The sequence below is a fragment of the Odocoileus virginianus genome, chromosome 7 (assembly GCF_023699985.2).
Source record: "Odocoileus virginianus isolate 20LAN1187 ecotype Illinois chromosome 7, Ovbor_1.2, whole genome shotgun sequence".
In the NCBI taxonomy this organism is placed as follows: domain Eukaryota; kingdom Metazoa; phylum Chordata; class Mammalia; order Artiodactyla; family Cervidae; genus Odocoileus; species Odocoileus virginianus.
The window spans coordinates 12,979,678-13,006,235 of record NC_069680.1 but is presented as its reverse complement, the minus strand read 5'-3'; the positions used below and the strand labels follow the sequence as shown (position 1 = coordinate 13,006,235).

At 39.3% G+C, this 26,558-nt stretch overlaps 1 protein-coding gene and 1 pseudogene across 8 annotated transcripts in view; one reads left to right on the top strand and one right to left on the bottom strand.

The window, feature by feature from the left end:
* The window catches only part of ADD3 (adducin 3), a 133,209-nt gene extending 107,938 nt beyond the window's left edge, over window positions 1-25,271 (bottom strand). For 4 of the 8 annotated variants that reach the window (XM_020905427.2, XM_070470149.1, XM_020905433.2 and 1 more), the window contains exon 1: window positions 22,933-23,240. The gene's annotated coding sequence lies outside the window, so the exon portion shown is untranslated. Of the gene's footprint in view, window positions 1-22,516; window positions 22,612-22,932; window positions 23,241-25,111 lie in introns of those variants that run through there. The other 4 variants (XM_020905428.2, XM_070470148.1, XM_020905430.2 and 1 more) reach the window with 3 other exon arrangements.
* On the top strand, window positions 1,986-2,378 carry LOC110145232 (small ribosomal subunit protein eS25 pseudogene; annotated as a pseudogene).
* Window positions 25,272-26,558: the final 1,287 nt, after the last annotated feature.

Sequence of the window (26,558 nt, the reverse complement as noted above, 5' to 3'; positions counted from 1 at the left end):
ATAATCCTGACCCCAAGCCTGGGCACAGTCCAAAGAGTCTATCCTTTTAAAACTCATTATTCACCATCCCACTGTGTGCATGCATGCTAGGTCACCTCAGTCGTGACCAACTCTTTGCCATCCTATGGACTGTAACCTTCCAGGCTCCTCTGTCCATGGGATTCTTCAGGCAAGAATACTGGAGTGGGTTGCCATGCCTTCCTCCAGGGGACCTTCCTGACCCAGGGACTGAACCCCCACCTCTTATGTCTCCTTTACTGGCAGGCGGGTTCTTTACATTAGTACTACCTGGGAAGCCCCACTATCCCACTAGGGACCTTGAAAGCCTTGTTATTAAAAAACCTCACTTTTAACACCTCTGGAAAAGCAGTGAACTAATCAGCTAACATATCAACAGAGATTATCTGAGATAGGTTAGCACTTGGAAAGTCAAGAGGAAGAAAGCAAAAAAGGGGTGCTGAGAAGGGAATATTAAGGAAACCAAGGACATATTTTGCCCGGTTCACAGGTTAGCCTAGATTCAGGCCACTTAATACATCTCACAAATATTTTCTAGGGCCAAGCCCTAGATTACTCTTATTACATCAAAAGCTCACACAATCAGGTATGACAAAGATCTATATAAGTATGTAACAAGTAACACCTGTAGGAAGCTGTAAGCAATGGACAGAGGAATGCCAATCACATCAATTAACACCATTTCTTGGTTGCCAATCAGTACAGTGTATTCCAATCAGGTCAGTACCTTCAAAATTCCATAAACTTGAAAGAACTTTCAATAAGATGACCTCTGTACAGGGTCACTAGAATAATATAAAAGTCTGGACAATTTGAAAAGCTGGTAACTATAAGAATCTCAGGTTATCAGTGTTAAGAATCCATGCATTTAAACAATTATGCCTTTGTTTGTTAAAGTTCAACTATAACTGTAAACAACTTTCAATCAGGTAAGAAAATATGTCATGTGGTTTGCTCTTTCACAATTCAAAAAGTACTTTCAAAGTATGTAAAATGCAACCAGATGCTATTGGCAAAGAACTGACTCTTTAGATATGACCAATTTCCAAGAACATTACCAGCAATGTGGCCTACACATTGGGTGCATACAAAGCTTTGAAAAGTTCATATCTAATCTAATCATCTATTCAAAACACTCCACGCTTTCCCACATTTCAGTGGTGTTTCAAATTTATAAATAAATTTTTCAAAATGCACAGAGAATCAGAAATACATGTATGATTGAAACCTCCCTCCTTCCAAATAGATTCAGAACATGCTATCTGGCTAATGACACTGAAAGCCCCCTTTCTATCTAAAAATACAAACTGATGGTAATGTCTGAGCAAGAACAACAGGTCACTTGCATTGTAACGTAAAGCTTAGTCACCAAGTGACAGCTTTCCTTTCATTTAGAAGAGATTTCCTTAGTTCCAGGTACTACACAAGTTTAAATCATCAGTATACTATTACACTGAAGACTAGCCTTCTGTAGATGCAAACGTATTTAAATTCCAAGTTGCAATAACCCTTGTGATAAAACTTTTAAAGAAACGGATAATGATGCATTTCTACCATATCTAGAAAAAGATAAAAGAGGTGTTTTGATAATTGAGATTTTTCTCTTAAATAATTAGAAACAACTACAGGTGCTATTTTTACTGATTACTGAAATAAAATTGATACTATTCATTTCTATTTCAACAATGTGGAGTATGAACTATTTCATATTATTACTTTGTGAACCTTCCAGATAATGGTCCTAAATTAAAATTTCAGTCACAATGCTTAGGGACTAGTTTGTTCTGAACAAACACTGAATCCTAGTCAGTTTAGTAAATGGATAGCTTTCCTGACTATGTTACAACATTTATTTTAGGTATACCTCCTCTTCCTTATTCCTCTCACAAGAAAGGATTTGGGCTTTTGTTTTTTGTCCAACATCTTAGCGAGGTGGCAGTGGTTGCAGTTGCTCTCCGGCCTTCGCTATGCCACCCAAGGATGACAAGAAGAAGGAAGATGCCGGAAAGTCGGCCAAGAAAGACAAAGATCCAGTGAACAAATCTAGGGGCAAGGCCAAGAAGAAGTGGTACAAAGGCAAAGTTCGGGACAGGCTCAGTCACCTAGTCTTGTTTGACAAACTCTGTAAAGAAGTTCCCAACTATGAGCTGATAACTCCAGCTGTCGTCTCTGAGAGACGGATGATTGGTGGTTCCTGGCCAGAGCAGCCCTTAGGAGCTCCTTATAAAGGACTTATTAAACTGGTTTCAAAGCACAGAGCTCAAGTGGTTTACACCAGAAACACCAAGGGTGGAGATGCCCCAGCTGCTGGTGAAGATGCATGAACAGGTCCCACCAGCTGTACATTTTGAAAAATAAAACTTTATTAAATAAAAAAAAGAAAGAAAGGATTTGGGAGTGGGAGACATAAGCAAGCAACAATCAGTTAACACAAATTTACTTAGCAACTCATAGTTACACACTTCACATGTGTTACCTTGTTTAAACTCTATTGCAACTCAAGAGATGGCTATCTTTATCCTGATTTCACCTATGAATAAAGTAAAAAGGCTCAGAGAAGTGAAGTAACTTGCTCAAGGCCAGCAGGATTCTGTTCCGTTTGTGCTGCCCCCTCCTTTTGGACCCCAGCTCTCCTCACCTGCCCACAACCAGCAGAACTTGCCCTCTGAAGCTCTCATGAAGCTACACTGACAGTTCTTTAGCAATACTAGTTTTTGGTTATTACATTAGAAAAGCAAAAAATGATCAAAACAAACGTGATTGAGAACTTTTTGTTACAGATCATACACACAGATAGATGGCAAAACTTTAGCCCCCCTGGAATAAATTTCTAGTGGAAGAATCTGCAACACTGATGTGGGACAAAAGAGAAAGATGTTCTAGAGCTATGTGGTCCAATTTGGTAGCCAATAGCCACATTTGACCGCCAGTACCTGAAATGTGGCTAGTGTGAACTGAGAGGTACTACAGTGTAAAATATACACAGGATTTCAAAGAACTGGTAGATTAAAAAAGAGCAAAATATTTCATTAATTTTTCACTGAATCAATACTTCAATGAATCAACATTTCATTAATACTGATTACTTGTTGAAAGATATTTTTAAACTGTGTTCAATAAAATTCACACATGTGTCTTTGTAGTTTTTTCAACATAATAGTAGAAAATTTTAGACTACACTTGTATTTTGAGGAAGGAAACAGCATTAGCCTAGGGCCTCCATATGAGGCTTCAAACCAAACTTTGTACAAAAGCCGTTCTTGAACAGAAGGCCCAAACTCTTATGATTAAACTCTTAAAAGAAAAGGTAGTAGGCTATCAAAACACTTTGGGGAAACCTATATAATTAATTATTCTGATCATAAATGGTAAATAATTGTCAATTCTTATAGTAACAAGCCAAACATGCAGCTTTCTCATCCACGCTCTAAAAAAATCTAAAAAGTCATCACTCCAACTTCTGGTTTCTTATACATCTGTGAACACATTTGTCTTTACTGCTTAAGACTTGTACAAATATTAGGGTCTTCCCTCTAAATGATCATTCTAAGTACAGTAGACCACACAAGATACAGGAGTCAAAATACACCCACCTACAAGTCACGGCTTCCAATACATCCCTGACACCCTTCTGTACGCTTAATCATTTGGTTATTTCCCAGTAAACGATCCAAGGAATTTCAGGTAATTGAAGTTTCTATTTAAAAGGCATTTTATCGTCTATAGACCAAAATCTCAGGGAGATGCACCAATAGAAGCTTTAAAAAAAAAATCATAATTAAGAGAGACATGACATGGTTTTCATAATAACTCATCTATATATAAAGTTTGGGGGGTTTCTGGCTGTGTGACATGCAGGATATTAGTCTCCTGACCAGGGATGGGACCTGTGCCTGCAATGGAAGTGTGGAGTCTTAACCAGTGGAGTACCAAGGAATTCCTAGGCCTATAGTTACCATGAAACACTGCTAGCCCCCAAATGGTTTAAATCACCTTAATAAAACACTGAACTCAAAGTTCTCCAGTAAGTATTTTGTTGCTGTTGTTTAGTTGCTAAGACTCTTTGAGACCCTGAGAACTGCAGGCTCCCCTGGCCTTCACTGTCTCCCCAAGTTTGCTCAGATTCATGTCCAAGTACTTTTGACTTTGTACCTGATCCTTAAAATTGATTTTAAAATAGATCAAACTACATCTTTTACACTCACAGTAAAATCAAACGCAACTCTATTTTATTTGTTCCCCCCACCATAAGAATAAATTTTTTCAGTTCCTCAAAAGGATGTATTATAGAAGGCCATACGAAGTATTTTGAGAAAAAGCCAGTTATCTTTTTAAATTTTTAATTGAGGATAACTGCTTTACAATGTTGTGTTGGTTTCTGCCATAAAACGCCACAAATCAGCCGTGTGTGTGTGTGTGTGTGTGTATACATATCCTCTCCCTCCCAACCTATCCAAGGTGCCATGGGGGGCTCCCGGTGTTACACAGCAGCTTCCCACTAGTGATTTTCACACACAGACCTGGTTATCTTAATGCCTACTAAAACTGCTGTCATGGAATTAAGTGTCGTAGCAAAACACTGGAAAAAAAACCTGACAGAATCCATTCAAAGTTCTTGTATGATGCAACAGATGGTGATTAAAAACCTTATTTGATAAAGAGTTTAATCACAAAATTATACTATAACATTAACATTTCTAATATGTCCGATTTCTTCCTTCACTGTGCCTTACGTAAGGCACTATGCCTTATGTGCCACTTAGTGGAAAATAATAGAAAATTGAGGCCAGAAGTTCTATAATCTATTTTACTCAAACGAATGACCTAAAACGTTTCCTTTTCATTGGAGGATGGAACTGTTTCTCATTTAAACATGTTCTTTTCCAAAAGAAAAAAAAGTCAAGGCAGCCAAATACATCTAGATTCAACTAGACTATATCTAGTTTGAATCTTCAATATAATGTTCCTAAACATGTCAGAAACATTTACCATGTACATGACTTGTTTCAGTGGGGAGCATGCTTAAACGGGAACAATATACAGAAGGTCAGCAAAGCTTTTTGTTACAATAACAAGAAAGTTCATGACAAAGTCCAGATTTTTAGAAAAAAGCTTTACAAAACACTCCCCAATTCATTGAGAGATTAAGTGAATTCTGGTCAACTCCCTCACCCCAGAAATGCATGAATGGGTTAAGATGACTGAGAATGTAATAAAGTAGAAAAAGCACTGGCCTGAGAGTCAGGGACAACAGTTTTGAGTCTAGATCAGCCATTTTGAAGATGTCACTTCACTTAATCAAACAAGGTCACTGATCCATAAAAATGCAAAGGTTTCCAAAATTCTATGGGTCTAGATTTCATCCTCCTCCTCAGTCTACCAAGCTCTGCTTCTCCAAATGTTAAAGCTAACAGAGAATTCACACTTTGACTAATAATAGAAGGTCTGGAAAAAAAAAAAAAGAAGGTCTGAATGATTCAACAAAGGCAGAGTTTTAGCATCCAATGAAATGTGCAAACCTGTGGAGTCTCTGTATCTGTTACTGGGAAACTTCCTTTTTATTAGGTCATGGGGGCAGAGGTTGGCTAGCACCAGTTTGCTGATCTCTGCCTCTCCCATAATTAACAACCTCCCTCTCCCATCCATTAACATATATAAGTTGCACAGCTGAGGGGTGAGGTCTCTTCTAATTATAATGAGGCTATATAATTCTTCACTTTGAAATATGTATCAAAGGCCACAGGTTCTGCGACCCTTGTCTCAATCTTCCAGGGTCCTGAATGTCAATCATAATCTTTGCTGCATAATACAGACCTGTATAGGGATTTCAAATTACAATCTTGATTAGAAATAGGAATAATAGATCTTTGTATCACCCAAAATTTGGATCTTAAAATAATTTTTTTGATCCAGGAATATAGGAGGGGAATGGGAAGTTATTGTTGAATGGGTATAGGATTTCAGAGTTACATGATGAAAAGAGCTCTGGAAATGGATGTTGGTAATGGTTACCCAACATTATGAATGTATTTAATACCACTGAACTGTACACTTAAAAATGGTAAATTTTATATTGTGTATTTTACCACAATAAAAAGTACTGGAAGACAGCAGATACCCAGGACTCCAAGATGGCATCACTTGTATCAGTGAAGAAGAAACTCATGGATTTTAACGTTAAAACAGGGGAGCTGCCAATCTGGATATGAGGTAGGATTTTGCCCCTAAAGGCACTGCTGGAGTGTTTCAAAGAGTTACTAGTGGTATGACAACAAGTATGTCTACATGAAGAGAGGAAGCACTGCTGGAGTTTCTACCGTGCTGGCAGCTTACAAACTTCAACCACTACCTTTCTTAGAAGGATCTCAAACATACAGCTAAGCAAGTACCACCGAAGAGGGCCCAGCGCAGGCACACACTCTGCTTCCCTGACCGCGACCTTTGCCCAACACTCCTCCTTGAGGAACACCATCACTGCTGAATATCCTAATTTGCAACAAGGACCAATAAAAGATAACCAGTACAAAAATGAAAAAAATACATTGGAAAACTTTTTTAAAGGACCCCTCCACATATACACAAATATGAGACTATTACTTACAGTATCTGCATAGGAATGATGTTCTATTAAATACCATTCAAAGAAGAAACCAAGTCTAGTATTGAAAAGTTTTGAGTCAGGTAATCCCAAGGCTTGGGAGGAATATCTTATGACTTGGTGGGGAGCCAAAGGCAGAATCAACAAAATAATGCCAAGTACTAAAAAATTAAAAGTCGAGCTTTAGAAGCAGTCCAGTCCAGCTGCCCTAACAGGGCAGATACACATGATGGAAAAGGCTGACCATTTTTTCCCCTCCCTACTTGAGGATGTTTTCCATGGGAGCACTTCTCAGCTGGAATTTGCTTTGCTAGCATGTATCATTTCATAAAAGTTACCTGTCATTGCCTAGCGTAAAATATGAGTGAAAGATGATTACAATGACCACCTTCCACATTCCATAGCTTTGTCTGAAGGGGAGGGGTTAGCTAGGAAAGCACACTCTTTAATTAAGAGACAATGAATCTAGAAAACACACCAAGGAAAAGAATAGTGCTGGCTATTTCCTCAGATTGTTTTGAGCCTAAAATTGTATTTTATGCAGCAATATTATACAGCAATTTATCTACCAGGTGTAGGCAGGCAAAGTCTTGATTCAGGAATTTAAAAATAAACAGTGAAAAATATCTCTAGAATAATATACAAGGAAGAGAGAGTAGAGTAGTTCAGGGATGGGGTGACAACTTACTTTTCACTGTACACTCTTATGTGCCTTTTGGATCTTGCTTCATGATCTCATATTTCATATTCAAAACAAGAACAAGAAAAGAATAATAAAACACACAAAAACTTTCATTGTATTGTATGTCCATAAAGTATTTTTAATTTTATTGAGTTGCTTTTAAATAAGTTATTTTAAACATTTAACACTTAGAATTTTTAAGCACGAAAGCAAGTTATACACTACACTAAATCAGTAGTCAGTTCTGTCAAATTCGGTATTTTCTTCTACCCATTTATAAAATCACTGTGTCCTAACGTAACACCCTCTTTGCACATGTTTTATTAAAGGGAGCTACAAACAAAAATGGTCAGTCGTGCCTGTAAATAAACGAAGAGAAACATCAGAGGAGCCAAATCTTAATTGTTTCACTAAGCAAAAATACAAAAAAAAAGTCTTACTGGATTGGATTTGCCACTACATTTACACAGAAAAAACAAACGATTTTGTAAGCTGCTTCTGACATGTCTAATTGTTTCTTACAGGTGTTTACCATGTGTTATTTTATAAGTTACAAGATAAACCACTAAATGAAATAAGGGGGAAATTCAAGATGGCACAATGACTTCCTGTAATGACAGCATAGAGTACTTGATATTGCAATGCCCAATACCACTTTCAGTTCTTTCTTTTTTATTATTCCACTACACAGAAGTATAGAATGAAACACAAAAGCACAGCATAGGAAGGCAGTTTCATTTGGAAACAAAAATACTATTCTTTTGCCAAAATGATGATTATTCAACCATTTCCAAATGCACAAATGAAAACATCGTCGAAGACTGGAAAATTGACTAATCACTGACATGCACTAAAAATTAAAGAAGATTATGAAACAGTCACATTTCTAAAGTCTTTTATGTATAGTAAGGAAAAGATACATTCAAGCCTTGCTGAATCTACCTAAATTCTAGTTTAACAGGTGTATTTTCCCTCTGTCATAAATCAGAGTATCAGAAATGGAGTAAAATACAACATTTAAATTTCTACACTTGGTGATCAAATGTTCCCTCAACATCTTCATTGTTCAACAAGTTGTATGGATTTCTGTGTCCAAAATGTCCCATTCCTCCCTTTCTATCTCGAAGCCATTACCCTAGTTCATCTGCTTATCTCTAAATGCCTTCTAACTTGTCTCTCTGCCAACACTCTTTGTCACCCCATTCTTCACAAGTGCCACAGAATAAAACTTAAATTCTTAAAAGAGCACCCAAGGCCTTCATGACCTAGTGCTCTCAACCTTATCTTTCCTGTTTTCTCTTCCATCATATCCATCCACAGACCCGCATGCCCGTTGCATAGCCTATTATTTCAGTCAGTAATTTACTCTCGTCTTCAACATTTAAGAGATCTTCTAAAGCTCAACTCAAATGTCATCTCCTCTGTGAATTACTGCCCTCCACCGGATAAACACTTCCCTTTGCTGTGCCCATCTGCACTTCCTGCAAATTGTTGTGATAGGACTACTCTCAGGTTGGTGTTGGAGTCAGTTACACAAGGGTCTATTTTCCCCACTATAGCTCTTGTCTGGTTCACATATGCATTCCTTAAAATGCTGAAAACGTATCAAGCCACCAAAAATCTTATTCTAATAAAGGAATATATGAATATATATATTGTTGCTTTTGTTTAAAACGAAGTCATTCGTGCATGACTCTTTTGAGACATGGTTGTAGTCTGCCAGGCTACTCTATGGAATTTCCCAGGCAAAAACACTGGAGTGAGTTGCCATTTCCTTCTCCAGGGAGATCCCAACCTAGAAATCAAACCTGAGTCTCCTGCATTGGCAGGCAGATTCTTTACCGCTGAACCACCAGGAAAGGTCATGAAAATATATATATGTATGTGTATGTTGCTAATAAAATTAGGGGGTGAATTTTATGGTATGTGAATTATATCTTAATTTTAAAAATAAATTAGTGTGGGTGGTACATGAAAGTTAAAGAAGACAATCCTTTCATGTACTTCCTCAACAGGCAACTCTTTGATAGTAATAGTATTTTTAAGAAGGTAAATATCATCTTGGGTTGGCTAGAAAAATTACTGGGAATTGAGTTCACCATACTTTTTAATTACAGGTATGGAGAAAAAAATAAGCCATCTTACTGACTTAAGACCTAATAAAGTTATTTATAAACAAGTTCCTGCTTTATGAAGCCCACAAAACTGATTATTACAGAGCCTTCTTTTGCTTATCTAGGTCATCTCCATGAAACTGGGCATTTAAAAACCTTTAGATTCATCCATGACTTGCCAAAGACAGGATCACAAACTTCTTCCTGATTTCTACCTGAATGATCTAAGGATCTTCATTTTGCCTCTTTAAGCAAACCAAGCTAAACCAAGTTTAGCATGGTAATTCCTGCTTCATCAACTGGGGAAACTAGTTCGATTTTGGAAGTAAGATCTATATAAGTTTTTCTTCAGTTATTCTTGTGTACATATGAATGTGCACAAACACTTTTTTCCTGGTATCTTTCTTCAAAAATTGAGATATAATTCACACACCATAATATAAATTATTACTGCAAAAGGGACAATCTATTGTTGTGCAGTCTGTAAGAGGTGTCCAACTCTTTGGAATCTTATTGACTGTAGCCTGCCAGGCTCCTCTGCCCATGGAATTCTTCAGGCAAAAATACTGGAGTGGGTTGCCGTTTTCTCCTCCAGGGGATCTTCCAGACCCAGGGATCGAACCTGGGTCTCTTGAGTCTCCTGCATTGGCCAGGGAATTCTTTACTACTGAGCTACCTGGGAAGCCCCTCACACACCATAAACTTCACTATTTTTCAAACTGCACAATTCAGTGGTTTTTAGCATATTCACAATGTTGTGCAATCATCAACACTATCTGTTCTAGAACTTTTTCGTCCTCCCAAAGGGAAACCAGTACCCATTAAGCAAATACTCCCTATTTCTCTTATCCCCTTCCCCTGGCAACCACTAATCAATTTGCTTTCAGTCACCATGGTTGTGCCTATTTTGCGCATTTCATACCAACTGGAACCATACAATATGTGGCATTTGTGTGTCTGGATTCTTTCACTTAGCATAACGTTTTCAAGGTTCACCCATGTAGTAGAAAGATTTCATTCTCTTTTATGACCAAATAATATTCCTTTGTGTGGATATACCATGTTTAGCCATTAATCAGCTGACAGACATTTAGGCTGTTTCCACTTCTTGGCTATTACGAGTAATGCTGCCATGAACATCAGTGTACACATTTTTGTGGGAACATGTGTTTTCAATTAAGTACATAATGTAGGAATAGAACCGCTGGGTCATAACAAAACCTATATGTTACTATTTTTAACCATTAAACCAATTAACTTTTGGAGGAACAGTCAAACTGTTCATTTTACATTCACATACATGTTTTTAAGGGCAGGAACAACAGTTTTTATTTTCACATTTTGTTTAAAAGTAAATTGTTCTACCCTAGAGGAAAAGATTTCCTTTGGGATTCAGGGTCCTTAGAAGTTATAGCAAATCCAAGATTTTCCAAGACAGATTAAGATTAAACCTCTTCAAAGAATAAAGATGTATAGCAACACATCAAATCCTTACTACAGCAAAGTCTAGTCATCAAAGGGATTAAATATGCAAATATTTTAAATGAAAGAGGAAAATAATAGCTCCCAATTTTATACAGTCAGTCAGTAATTAGACACTGATCTCCACTCACAGAATCTTCTATTCCAACATCTCTCATAGACATTTCAAACTTACTATGTCTCAAACTGAATTTCTACTCTTTTCTACTCCCCAAATTATTCCTCCTGACCAAAATTATTCCTCCTGCAAACTTTACCTACACCTCAAACCTTGGTGTCATTTGACTCCTTTCTCTCACGTATATACTATACTCTCACATATATACTATACTCCACACCCTAGTCAGTAAATCCTATTGGTTCTATTGTCTAAACACTACATTCAGAATCCACTCAAATCTCACCACCTCTACCAGAGCAATCTCTCACCAAGATTACTGTACCACCATGATCGAGTGTCAAAACACAACCAAAATAATCCTTGCAAAATATATGTCAGATTATGTCCCACTTCTAAGAGTCATCAGTGGCTTCCCAACATCCATCCCCCATTTTGTTTCATCCATATCAGACACCTTTGGGCCTCGTTTGCTTGGCATTCCCTCTGCCTGCCATGACCTCTCCCTTGGTATCACACACAGTCTCCTGGTACTCAAGGGGGATTTGTTCCAGGATCCTAGTGATACCAGAATCTGTGGATGCTCAAGTCCTTTATATAAAATGGCCTAATATTTGCATATAGCCCTGCACATCCTCCTATACACTTTAAATCATCTCTAGATTACTTATAATGCCTAATCCAATGTAACTGCTATGTAAAGAGTTATAAACACTACGTAAATGATATGCAAATAGGCTCTAAAAGTGAAAGTGTGACTCACGCAGTCCTGTCTGACTCTCTGCAACCCCCTGAACTGTACCCACAAGGCTCCTCTGTCCGTGGGATTCTCCAGGCAATAATACTGGAGTGGGTTGCCATTTCCTTCTCCAGGGGATCTTCCTGACCCAGGGACTGAACCCAGGTCTCCTACATTGCCATCCGAAATTGTTTACCATCTGTGCCACCAGGGAAGGAAGCCCTGGCACACAGCAAATTCAAGTTTTGATTTTTGGAGCTTTCTGCAATTGTTTTTCCCAAATATTTTTGGTCTGTGGTTGATTTAATCTGCAGATGCAGAACCCACAGACCAAGTACTGATTGTATCCACTCCCTTACCTTCTTTAGGTCTTTGCATACATGTCAGTTTCTTAGCAAGTACTTCCTCTGGCCACTTAAATTTGTCATTGCCCCCAAACACTTCCTTTATCTCCTTTCCCCCCTCTATATTTCTCCAAAATATTTATATCAACACAATATATATTTTACTTATTTTTCTTTACCCCCAAGAATATAAACTCCATTAGGGCAAGAGAGTTTATCTGTTTTGCTCACTGCTATATTCCCAGCACTTAGAAGAGGATCTAGCACATAGTAAGTGCTCAATAAATATTTGTTTAATGCATAAATGAACAAGCAAAAGGAAGCATAAAGCTGCTCAGAAAAGCTAAAGAAAAGTCAGAGAAATATTTATGAGGAACTAATATACCAAAACATAATAAAGTTGTGATGTGAATGGAAAGTACATTTCTTAAAAAAAGGTTCAATGTTTATAGTTGAAACAAAAGTTCAATGTTTCCTAAAGTCTAGTTGGCTTTAGGAAAAGTTACTATCCTTGACTATTTCATTGTTTTCAAAGAGGATCTATCCACTGTCCATTGCCAAGGGCCCTTAGCTTCTGAAGAACTGAAAGAAACTCTGGGAATGGGCAAGTTCCTAGAATGATGATGTCCTTTTCTCAGCTACCACATACACCAAGAGACAAGGGGTTGTCTTAGCCTTCTATCAGACCTAGCCCCAGGACCTTCACAGCCTTCTATCAGACCTAGTCCCAGGACCTTCACACAGTACAATCATGTTTCTCAGCCACCTTTCAACTAAAACCACTAATTGGTAAACTCACCTTTCTAAGAACTACAATCACAGCCTCTTCAAACTAAATTGGATCTTAAAATGATCTCAACCCCTCACATATTTTATTTAAAAAACTACAGTGAAAAAGAAACAGGGACTTGCTCAAAATAACTTGAATAGTTAATTATACTAATATTTTTCAAACAGTAAGTGATAAATGTTACCAAATCTAAGAGAATTCAGACAATTGGGACAAATTTTCTAGTATCCAAAACAAGATAGTCACAAAAATTAAGGCAAAATTATTATATCTCACAGTATCAGCAACACCATCTATCCACATGTTAGATCCAAAAGTTATAACAGAGCCATCAGCAAAACTGTACTCCAGTATTCAGCAAACTAAACGATGGATGAACTTAGATTTAAGAAAAATATACACCTTTTCCCCAAAGGAGGCTTTCATTGTCCAGTGTTGGGAATGATGAGGACTTCTAAAGTCTTTTTGCAAGTACCAACTTTCCTAAGCATTACTGGCTTCAAATAGCAGTATAAAGATGTTTCTACGAAGCAATCATTTTCACATGAGGTCCAGAGGGAACAATTTTTAAAAGGTACATGATTTTCACCACGCCTACCACCCTCTCCTCCTTGCCCTACAATATTCTAACACACTTCTTCGGCAGTGTGTCCTCGGCACTGTTTCTCATAGAGTATGTGATAGCCTTCAAGTGCCTTACAGTGAGATGAGACTGTGAACCATGATTATAAACACAGGAAGAAGGATTACTATTTTTTTAAATATTTATTTATTTGGCTGCACCAGGTCTTAGTTGCCACATGCGGGATCTCAGTTATAGCATGTGGGATCCAGTTCCCTGACCAGGGATCAAACCTAGGCTCCCTGCTTTGGGAGCATGAAATCTTAGCCACTGGACCACCAGGGAAGTCTCAAAGGATTACTCTTTTCATGGTCAGAAATTTCTTGCCAAAACCCTTTCCATGGTCTGCATCTAGTGAAACTCTACCATGCCTTTAAAGGACCACCCTTAGTCTTCTTTCCTGGGGACCTTTTTCTGACTGTTCTATGCTCTTTTCTTGATCAGATGACCTATAGCATTTGTTATCTGTACCTGTAGCATTCATCATACACTGGCAAGTAACATCTTTTGTATAGTCATCTTAGTTGTTGCTGGCTTTTTTTAAATGCTTGACTGGATAGTCAGAATCTCAAAAGAGTTACATAATTGATATTCCTAAGGGGATTTTCCAGACAATATAGCATAATGTTTCTACATATGAAGGGAAAAAGTCAGAAATTCTAAAAGAGCAATTGGGTTTTAGAATACACAGCACAACCAAGACTGAACTGTTAATTTCAGAAGCTTTGTATTATACCAAAATAATTATGTCCATGCTTTTAAAGTAATAAGGATGCCTTTTAAGGTCAAAACATATTTTAAGGTTAAAATATATGTTGTGTACCAAAAACATACTCAGTATTAGTCAGGTGTAAAATATCTTTTAACAGAGAATACATGCATTCAAAAGTCAAACTACACAAAGGTATGTTAAGATGGTACTTATCTGGTCTAGAGAGCTTACCTGATGTGCACAAGAAGTTGAGGTTACCCCAGGACCTCAGACTGCACATGGTTGAACTTCATTGTGCTGTGGACACGCAATATTACCGCCGTATCAAAAAGTACTACAACCTAAAACTATTTAGGAGCAAGCAAAACACAGAAGGACTGATGCTGAAGCTGAAATTCCAATACTTTGGCCACCTGATGCAAAGAAATGACTCATATGAAAGACTCTGATGCTGGGAAAGACTGAAGGCAGGAGGAGAAGGGGATGACAGAGGATGAAATGGTTGGATGGCATCAATGGACAGGAGTTTGAGTAGGTTCCAGGAGTTGGTGATAGACAGGGAAGCCTGGCGTGCTGCAGTCCATGGGGTCGCAAAGAGTCGGACACAACTGAGTGACTGAACTGAAATACAGAAAGACTAACAAATCCTTACCTATCCCCATCCTACTCCCTCTCCCAAATCAAACATAAAATCCTTCATTAACTCAACCTTTCTTTCCATGCAGCAGCAGATTTTAAGCAACGTGAACAATTCACTTCAATGCTTCAATAATGAACTTTTCTTGTGGTTTTAAGTTAATATTACAGCAAAAGGAACAAAGAAATGAATATTATAGACAAGCCAAATATTTGAAAGTCCATCTCTCATGTATTTCCTGATTCTACTGAAATCTCAATCCTATTTAACCATTTTATCACCTTCTTCAAACAAACAAGCAAAAACCACCAATATTTTCCAGCAAAGGTAGAAATATCACTGTGATCTCAGTTCTAGTCTTTTGTGCAGTTACCAATAAGAATGAGCTTAAATAAAGAGCAGGTGAGCAGAGCGTTTAAAGGAATTAGCCCTGGGCTCAAGTCTTGGCTCTGTCACTCATTAACTGTATGATCTTGGGCAAGTTACTTAACTAAACTTCAGATAATTTATGTAAAGTGCTTAACAGGATCCTTGGCAGGTTTTAAGGGCTGAGAAAAGTGGTTACTGATTAAGTAATTATATATAATAGATACATAACAAAGATATCCTTCTTATCATAACAATTTCAAAGCTTCCTTTCAATTCCCTCTTGTCTGGCTCTGACAGGTCTGTCTCAGGTATCATAAACCTCCACTCCTGACCCATACCTGGTTCTACCACCTCCAGTTCTACCCTTGGCTATGACCATAAGCAGTTTCTGGAAGTGAGGGAACACATGACAAAAAACAAAACAAGAGGCCACTTGAGTAAGCCAAAACAGCAACAAAATCCACTTCAAAACACAGAATTCACTCAAGCAAGAATCTGCCTTAGAACCAGAGACAAAGAAAAAGGCAAGAGAGAAAAACTAACCAAATGATTCAAATACTTCTAAAACCCTTACCTCCAGTTAAACAAATGAAGATTTGAAGTCCAAATTTTAAACAACAGCATTATTGTCTGCAGGAGCCATCAATAACCAGTGCTACTAATGAAACATGCCTCACTAAAACAATTCTTTACCATTTTTAATTTAACAATGATTTAACCATTGCTAGACTATTTTTTAAGATGACGTCCCAGCAATTTTTTTAAGTTTCTCCTTTCCCCATGCATTTGAACAGGCAGTGAATTAGTTCTTCATCATGTGTTCCGGCCTCCTGCTGGCAAGCATAATTAAAATTAAGCAAACAACAATTTCACTTGGTGTTAAAATCCTGTCAAATTCTTTGATGAAGCTGAGTCTGGTTTCTCCAGGAGCCAGTTGAAAGTTCTGCAACAAAAACTTGGGGTTGCTCAACTTGATGCTGGCCACTCATTCAGTAGATGGCACTCTTCCCTTTGAGCCCAAATTACACAAGTGCCAAGAAGCATGTTCTATGACATTCAGGTGTGATACAAAGCAGGGATTCTCTCTTCAAAGCTCTTAACTGGTCGTCACAATCCCTCCAGAAACTCACTCATCAAAAGTTGATGATCCAATCAGACACTTTTAAAGAGCCCAGGGAAATTCAGATTACAAAACATCAAACACAATATTAATAAAATCACCTAACAAGTGATTACCAAGTAATCGGCTTCTCAGAGCCTTTTCTATACTTTTTCATTCAGGCATAAAATGTTCCTTCCCTAATACAGAGATGACGGCCTTTCAGTGGCTACTTATCAGATCTTGTCTATCAAATCTCATTAAGATATTCAAGACAGCACAGTGTTTGGAAAACTGTGATTTTGTCATTATCAACATTCACTAAGACTAATGAAAGATGTATTACTTTCTTATTACTTTCAACATTTTTGGTTTAAAAAATTCATATAATTGTTGATACCCACTTAAGAATCAAACATCCTAATACAAAATTACTCTACATATTTCTGATTCATTAATCTGTCTTTTACTTTAATACATAATGGTTCCCAATTATTAATGATAAGTAAGGTTTACCACACTTCTGTTTCAGACTTTTTTTTTTTAATTAAAAAGCATACAGTTGTGGACAGAAATAGAAGGAAATTCTTTTTAGTGTAACCTCCAGGTGAAAGCCAAACTTTTCAGCAATCACCTTAAAAATTCCACCTTTTCTAATTGAGCTAAAACTCAGTCCTGGCAAAAAAAAAAAAAAAAAAGAAGTCAAAGGAGAAAGGCAAGGTAAAAGGAACACAGTGTTTAAATTTTAAAAAGGAAAGAAAAAGCACTGGGAGTGGGGATAAGAAATGGGGAAAACATATCAATTTCAGTAACCATCTCTTCCCCCTGTCCACTTTCACCCTATGCATCTAAGCCCATTCATAACTCTATTTGAGCTCTGACCATCATCACCCTTCCCCAAACACTTCCTCAGATAATAAAAGGCTGACCTTACAGAATCTTTTCCTTATGTACTAGTAAGACAAAGGAGATTAGAAGTAACAATGCAGCTAACAGTCGCTGGCTCTAATTTCTGAAGGATTAAAAAAGGGATCCCCAGGGAGGCCTTGATCCCAAAATATACTTCTTTAGATGTACCAAATAAGCCTAATTACCTTCTCCACGAGGATACTGAGGAAACCTATCTCTTTGCCGTGGCATGGAGTCATTCCAGTGGATAAAAAGATGACAGGACAAGAATATTGTATGGAAAAGAGAAAGGAAATGCTGTTTTCGCACAGGATGAGCTGAGCCATTGTGGAAGAACTTCACAGAAACACTGCTGACGGTGAAAATTAAAGGCACAGACTAAGTCCCCAAGATACTGATAAAACTCAGCACTGCTCCAACCTGACTGCTTTCTACATTGTTGAAATTCCAGCTCCCCTAGCAAACAACCAATAGCCCTGGGAGCTGAATTAAACAGGCTCCAGAACTCACACCTGCACTGTCCTTTCCTCTTCCATCCGAAGTAAGCACTTCTTTGGTGGGGGATGGGGGAGTGAAAAATTACAAGAACAAATTCAAAGAGGTATGAGAATTAGCAAAAGGAATAAAGCAAGAATTCCATGTATGTTACTTACAGTTAAGTTTTTATATTACTTCCCTTAATGAACGTTGTGAGCATTAAATTTTGAAAATTGTTTTAGTAACATATACAGTGTGCTTCTTGAAACACTGGTTTTAAGAATGTAAGTTGTTATTACTGCCCTTAAGTTTCCAAAAAGTGTTTCACCCCCTGGTTGGCTGGTTGTGGGAAGTTTTTTATCTTATGGAGGTCAGTATGTCTACAGCAGAAAAAGTGAGCTTCATAACTCAATCTTCAAACTCTAGTCTAGTTTGAGTCAGTAGCAGTCTTAAATGCTAGTTAATGTACTGCTATATTCCACTATCCTCAGGTCCAGTTTCAGGCAATTTAAAACAAGAGGTTTCAAAGTTCATTTTATATCAGGGAGTCTTACCATTTCCAATTAAGCTTTAACTAAAACCAACTTTTAAAACAAGTAATTGTAAAGTATATACAGTGGTGAGACATATCAGCCTGACATTAGGTAAAATCAACTTAGATCTCACCTCATTATAAAGATATAACTATATGTCAAAGACTAAACACACTGGAGAAGGAAATGGCAACCCACTCCAGTCGTCTTGCCTGGAGAATCCTATGGACAAATGACCCTGGTGGGCTGCAGTCCATAGGGTCGCACAGAGCTGGACACGACTGAAGCGACTTAGCAAACATATTTTATAGTAATAATTCAGCTCTGGCATAGTTAAAAACCAGTCTACACAATCTTCCTAAGAAAGAAATTTACAAAAACAAAAAGCCTTTAAACATCAAGCATGAGTTTCATCCATTTTTATACTTTTTGGAGATCATGCAACTAGTTTTTAAGTTATGCTAGACAATTATGAAAGCCACATTTATTCTTTAAGGTTTCTAGGATACTCTTTTTTAAATTGCTCCTTCAGTGTAGTAAGTCATGTCCTAGAAACCTGAAAGCTACTTTTCAAAGATACCCAACAAGAAAATAATTTAAAGAAAACAAAAGACTCTTGATTCTCATTATCTATGCTATCGTCTAAGACTTTACAGTAAGTTAAATGGTACTTTAACGTTCAAGCATGTTTTCAATTGTGTAATTAACTTACTGTTGAGCTTGATTTTGTGATTAGTCCACATATAAGAGATCAACATTAAAATACACATGAAACAAAAAACCCACACATGTCTTTTTCTCTAATACTTTAACACTTTCAGTTAATTTCAGTTAAAACTGTTCTATGCATGCAGTTGATATTCAAATAATCACTACATGAATGCCAGTTGAATTATTTTGTAATTAACCTGAAAGGAAGAGCATCCTCCAAGTAGTATGGTTACACATGTGTGTCCATAACTAGCTACTGCAATAAAAAAAAAAAAATCAAATTCATCTAATGTATTAGACATAAGGGATATACAAGGGATAGCAAACTTTTTCTTTCAAGCCACAGTCAATGAAACACTGCTAACCTGTATGGTTTAAAGAGGATTCTTAATATACACAACCCACTGCAGTAAAAATTTGAGACTGTCTTGGCTTTTGGCCAAAAGAATTTAGTCACTAGCAAGACCTGAAATATCTCATAACAATCTCATCTAGAAATACTAGGGCACATACCCCAAGATCAAATGATTAAGCATTAACAGAAGACATGAAATAAAGTATTAGGGCACCCATTTTGAATCTCAATGACTAGCCACAGTCTACGACTGCTCAATTAATTTCAAATAGTTTGTCTAAAAGAAAGTATTCTTGATTAAACATTTAAATGTTTTCTATTCAAATTCTACATGTTTAATATTTCCAAAGGAATATGAAACAGCACTAAATTTTAATATCAGAAAAATGAGTGTTTATTTAGTGTGAGGAACATATTAGTAGCCTGTGTCTTCAATACAGTTTGAGCTTTCTTAATTCAACAGATGCTGTTTTTATTTTTATTTTTTGAATGTTGTTTTTAAACACTGCTCCCTAATATTACCTTTCACTAAATTGCCAACAAAGGACATATTTAATCTCTACAATAGTAATCCTAAACATTACTTCAAAACAGCTACTAATTTAGGTTATAATTAACTGGCTTGACCTATCAACGACACTGGTGAAGCAGCTACACAGAGGTCCTTGAGGAATGGGAGTGACAAAGTAAAAGCCACTTACAGCTAATTGTAAAAGGTAACTCAGGTGGAATTTTGAACAAACTGAAGTTAATATTCACCTCAGGCTGATGCAGTGTTGATAATCAGAAGATCAAGCCTACTGACTTAGTGCAGAACTAGAATCGACAAAGAGCCTGTTGGACCAGCTGGGGCCCTACACATCTGGCAAGCTTAAAGAACAACAAAAAAAGACTTGAATCTTCAGTAATTAAAAAGATAACATAGTACAGCCCACATTCTAGCATTCAAGCTCCACATATGTCATGTGAAAAGAGAATCCTCTTCCAAAGTCAAAAAGTGATTCTACTTAATGCAGATTGATTATCGCCCTTCAGATTTAAACACATCTTGGTGATATTAACACAGGAGGGTGTTGCTAAACAAGGCATACGCACAGCTGGAGTCTTGGAGACCCTGTGAAGATACTTCATTCATTTGCAGGTATTACCCCGAGTTTAATAGCAGCAGGGGTTACTGGTTATGTGGACTCACTTTCAAATCAGGCTCTGGGTTCAGAACTAGCCAGTCTGTGCCTAGGATCTATACAAAATACTTAAACCTTTATGTCTGTTTACACAGTGGGTTGTTATGAGGATTAAACATATAAAAGTCTGTGCCTGGCACAGAGGTAGAACAATAATATTGGCTGTTACAAGTACTTGCAGAGTCTTCACTTGCTGGGTCCCATGATATAACCACCTTCAAAAAAAGTTACCTTATAGTGATGCTGATAAACACATAAAACACTCAGTACCAAACTATATTCTAAGCACTTTATATATAAGAACTCATAAGGTTCTGATAGTATCATTCCCAGCATTTTACAAACCCAATTTGTTCTGAGTTGGGTTTTTATGATTTTTATATGATTTCTTTCTCGAATAGAAATAAAATTTCCTGAACTCTGATGACATACGTAAGTGTTGCCCAGTACTGCTAACCAACTACTTTGAGATGGCAGAGATTAAATAGCTAACAACCTGCATAGGCTTAAGTGTAACAAAAACACTCAGGCACAAGAGACCTACTTCAGGAGGGCTCACAACTTCAGAGGTTGGGCCCTATTCTGCATTCAGGTTTCAGGATTGTGTGTAGGAGGTGGGCTGATGCTATGTCTTCTTAGTCTCAAAAGACATTCTGGTTTTACAAAGACCACATCCACACTTTAAACATCACTGAGCAGAACCCGTATTCACACCGGTGTAACATTATTGAAAAGGGGGTCAGAAATAGCAAAGTGTGCAATATCATTTTCTCATTTTCAGAATGTAAAACATACTGTGAAAATACAATCTTTCTATCATGCAAAATAGTTCCTAGATGTCTTATGACCACCTGTGTCATATGTCTACCAACAAACATTTCCTTATAACATATATGCAAAAAAGCTGCAACTTACTGAATTCCTCATATCCAACTATCTCAAGAGCTCAAATTATGTTTAACACTCAAAATAGACATATCAATTTTTTTCTTTAAAAGCAACTATTGCCAACATTTTTCAGTCAATTTAGAGTTTTAAGAGCAGAGACTGAACTCTTCGGAAAGAGGAACACTTAAATATAGCAAAAGTGGCCTTTTTTCCCCCTGGTCTTCCCTTTGCAAAGGTAATCTGCTCAATTTAAGCAGAGGAAAATGAGTTACAGTGCAATTACAACGCAATGGAGACTTTTAGATATACAAACTTTATACATATGCTCCAAAAGTAACTTAACCCTATAAATGAATGGGTCCCATATCTTAATTACCTTTTTTTAAAACAAAATAGTCAAGCATCTTATTTAAAAACGACAAATTACGGTATTCTTATTTTACTCCCTTTAATAATCTAATTAGAAGTCCTCCAAAGCCCAAAGTTGGATGTACCCACATGGTGCTGATGCACTCCATTCCAAGAAAAGCAAACATTTCATACTGCTAAATCTGAAGTGTCATAACATAAAAAAGTTCATGCACCTTTAAAATGCAGCTGATTCCTACTCCCCAAATCAACTCCCTCACCAAACTTGCATATAAATCCCCACTCAAAGCCTCTTGATTGATTTAAATTCCATTTCTCTCCACACCACTCCAGCAGGTCAATTACAACAGCACATGTGCCAAAGAAATTAGAGGTTTTACTCACGCTCCCATTTTAAACGGGCACCTACTTGCAATTAAATCTCTCCAACAAAAAAAGTTTACCTGAGGCCATTCTTGCTATTTTCCTAGAGCCCTAGCTTATTCTACCTGTCTCTATGGTCTTGCCTCAGCTATAATGGCATACCTCCAAACAACCTGGACGCCCCCAAACACCAGCTAACCCGACCTGCAGCCAACTCTTGCCTGTCACCCCGGGCAGGAAGCACAACCTAACATGTATACATTTGTAGGGGTGGGGTGGGGTGGGTGGGTGTGTGTTGGGGGGATGGGGACACAGATTACGGGAGAAAGGTTTGGTTGAATACTCTCAACTTGGTAACAAGTTTTTTTTAAAGAGGAAAACAAACCAACACTTCCTCCCTTACCTCCACCTTTTTCCAAGCGCGGGAACCTCCCAACCCTCCTGGAGCGCACCTTCAGAGCTTAAGGTCCCTCGGATCCCGAAGCTTCGGCCAGTTCTTGGTTTTTAGAACTCCTCGTCCTCTGGGAGAAATCAGAGGACGCCCGAAAGACTCGGGCCCACCCCGCGGCGGCCCGAGATCCTCCCCCGCAGGTCCACCTTCCTCGCCCGGGGCTCCCGTTCCAGTCCCGGAGGGAGAAGGGTTCACCTGAGGCCGCAGGGGCAGCCAATAGGAAAGTCCCCTCGGCCCAGCAAGTCGCCGCAATCCAACCCCCGCGAGACCCCCTTGGAAGGGTCCCCACAGCCAGCCCGCGCGGGCGCCTGCCGTCCCCGCCGCGAGAAGCGGCGGAAAGGCCGCGCCTTCTCTCCCCTCAGGATTACCTCGCAGCGCGCAGCCGGCTTTGTGCTTCCCTCCCTCCTTCTCCGTGGCCGCCGGGACTGCAGCGGCCGCGCGATCCTCCACCGCCGCTTCTTAAGCGCCGCACGGCTCCAGAGGGGAGGGCAGAAGGGGAGGGGGCGTGAGGAGGGAGGGACCTGGGCGCCGAGCCCTGAGAGGCAGGAAGCGGCGACACCTGGGTCACGATGCTTCTAGCTTTCGCTCCCCGTTTTTAAAAAATACAATATAAACCCCTCTCTTTGCCCTCCCGCCCCGCGCCCCCGCGACCGTTACCGGCTGGCGGCTCCCGCTCCGGCGGGACTGGCCGAGAACCCCTCGAGCGTCCCCTGGCCCCGCCCCAAGGCTCCGCCCTTAGGCCCCCAGGCGCCTCTGGCTCCACCCCCACAAGCCCGCCCCTCGCGGCCCCCGAACGCCCCTGGTCCCACCCCTCGGGTCCCCGAGCGTCCTGGCCCCGCCCCTCGGAATCACAGGATGTTCCTGACCCCGCCTCCTCAAGGCCCCGCCCCCAACGCGGCCCCTCGGGCCCCTCCAGAGACTTGGTACCGCCCCCTACGGCCCCCTCCGCTCCCGCCCGCACCCAGTCTCTAAAGCCGCGGCCGCGGGGCCCTACAGGCCTGGCCTGTGGGAGGGCCTGGTGCGGGGCAGCTGTCTGGCATCTCTTCAGCGTCCTCCTCCAGCTCTACAGCTTCGATCCGTTGCGTGCCTTGCGGGAGGGTCGGAGGAGTAAAAGACCCGACGGAAGCTCTACTCCAAGGGATAGGAGGGGGCGCCTTGAAAATGCCGCCCGCCCAAACCTGAGCGAGGCCCCCACCTCCCGCCGCGGCCGGCCACGCTCCTGACGCTGAGCCACAGCTTTCAGAGTCAACCTCGGCCGCCTACACTGGCTGCTGGGTCTTCAGCGGGAGGCCACTGCTAAGGTTCAACCTCCGGACGCCCCTCACAGGAGGGGCCTGGGTGTTCTCAGCATAGTTGCCTGTGGGGGCGCCTCTTTCCCCTACTCACCTCCACAGAGGGGCAGGGGCTCTATCAGCTCCACTTGCACGCCTCAAGGGTCTTCACCCAGAATTTGGCCCCTGGCCTTGAGACCTTATGAGAGCTCATCTCTTGGAGTGAAAAGTCAAGGCACTGCCAGCCTTGAAAATTAATAAGGGGCCGGGTAAACTTTGCAGGGATGTGGACCCATCCACAGGTGACACTGCCCCCCCCCCCCACCTCCGCCCAGACAAGACCTACCCTAGAAATAGACCTCCCAGCAACGCACACCTTCCTCTACCACCCACGACTTACACACCCCTCCCGCAGATGTGTACTGCACGGGCACAAATCCACTCCCAAGCCCACCCTCTGAGCGGCATTCTGGTTATTCATGGCCTCTTGGGTCAACCCCACCCTAACACAACAACAACAAACTTCATTCCCCACCCTTATCTCCCTTCGTCTCCAAGGCATTGGCGACAGTCCTCTTCATTTCCTTCCTCCTCTGCAGACTTCTCTTCCCCCTCAAATACTTCGTGCCATCCCCCTCATCTTCATCCCCTCCCTCTTCCCTAAAAATGTGCTAATTAAAATGTAGTTTCCTCTTCCCACATATGAAGTGTGGAAAATGAATCTTGTCTTGGCACAAGCTGTGATTCATTTATCCTCGCTTTCTCCACTGGACCGAAGCTATAGAAATTTTAGTCTACCACCATCTCCCATATGCTCAAAATCTAACCATGCCTCATGGTTTTTAAATACCCCTAAAGGATGGTGGGGAAGGCTTCCTGGCTTTGGGGAGAAAATATTTAGAAAATGCTTGGCCTGTCATTTTATTTGGCATTTTAAAATATCTGCAGTATTTGAGAGAGATATTGGGAGTGGCTGGATGTTTTCTTGCATTTAGAAAGCAAAAAATGAAAAGAAAAAAAAAAAAAGCTTGGCACGCATCAAGGTTAGCCGGTTTATGAATAGCCCCCCAAAAGTGCATTAGGGGTACATACCAGACAATAGTCTCCACTGCACAGGACGTTTGCCTGTCACAGATCTAGACCTCCCCCCCCACCCCCCGCCCCAAAGGAAGACAAATTAACATAATCCATTTTAAGCATGTCTGATGAGCAATCCTTCCCGTGATCACTCCATTTCCCACAGTTTCTGGACAAAATGGATAAAAGATTTGCTTACCCGCTTAGGATGCAAGGCTTTCTTGTGTCCAGGGCAGTAGACGTGTGTATCTTCTAGGTGTGGATTCTGCAGTGCTGCACAAAAACCCACTGCAGCCTCAGACCGGCGGCTGCGGCGGCTTCTCCCAACGCCGAGTAGTAAAGTGTGTGACTCGGGTAGAGACTCCACGATTACCATTAGGCGCTTGCTTGTGAGAGAGGAGGCGGAATCTTTCTTAAAGGAATGGGTAGTGTTTTTCCTCTCCACTATTGCTTCATGAAAGGCTGAAAGGATGGAAGCAGGGAGTTTTTTTGGACTGTGTATGGCAGTACAGCTGTGGGAGGTCAAGGTTAAAATTAACTGGGTGATCGAGGGACCGATTTAGTGTGAGTCAATGAAATGCTAGAAGCATTGGTTTTAAAGAGCCCTGTTAACTTCAAGCTCTGGGGTCCATGGCAAAAATAAAGTGATGTGCCTTAAAACTGACTAGTACTTTGTGTTAATAATTAATTTTGAATCATCGCTTTAAACTGATAACTCTACAAAGGGAGGTTATTTCATATTTAATACAAGAACAAGAAAATAATAAAATAAAACACACAATTGGGAACAAGAGTCGTCTTCCTAATACAAGCATATCTGGTATTTCAGTGAATATCAGTATTAGAAAATATTGTAAATCAACTGTACTTCAATTTAAAAAAGAAAATATACTATTGACAGATCAATCTGTACTTATAAAAATTATTATTTATAGAAAAAACAAAAATCTAAACTAATTTAAGAAAACAATAGCTGGCTATTATGCTATTTCAGTGGCAATTAAAAGTTCAGCAAAATTAAGGAACACATAGGTAGATTACTTTAAATGCATCCAAATTTACTATTTACATTATTAGAATGTGGTGTGTCCACACAGGAGGAAAATGAGTCTGCTTTATAACTTTAATTTTTATCTCAAATAATATTTCTCAATTTAAGCACTGAACATCTGAGATTTTTTTTTCTTCAGTAGTAAATGAGGAGGTGTGGTCCCAAAATATGAGTAGAGAAAAATATGGAAAATATTCTGCGATTGATGTTTTTACACAGCTTTTGTTAACTACCAGTGATCTTGAGCAGGTAAGTAAATTTTTTTGTTCCATAGTCCCCTGTTTTTTAAAATAAGGATGTTGCACTGAAATTTTCCTTTAGCATTCCAAAATACTATGATTTTTATGACAATTAAACATTTATATTTTTGTTATTTGATGCGTATGTATTTCACCTTACACTCTGCTTCTCCTGAAAACTTGGATTAAAAATGTCTTTATTTTAAATGTGTAAGCAGAGCTTATTATTTACAACTATTCCAAAACTGTTTTGCAAATCACATATTGTTTTTGTAAAGCGAAAAAACTTAATTTTATCTGACTTATGATTGTATATCCAATTATGACCAATTTCCCTGCAGCAGAATCCTACAATA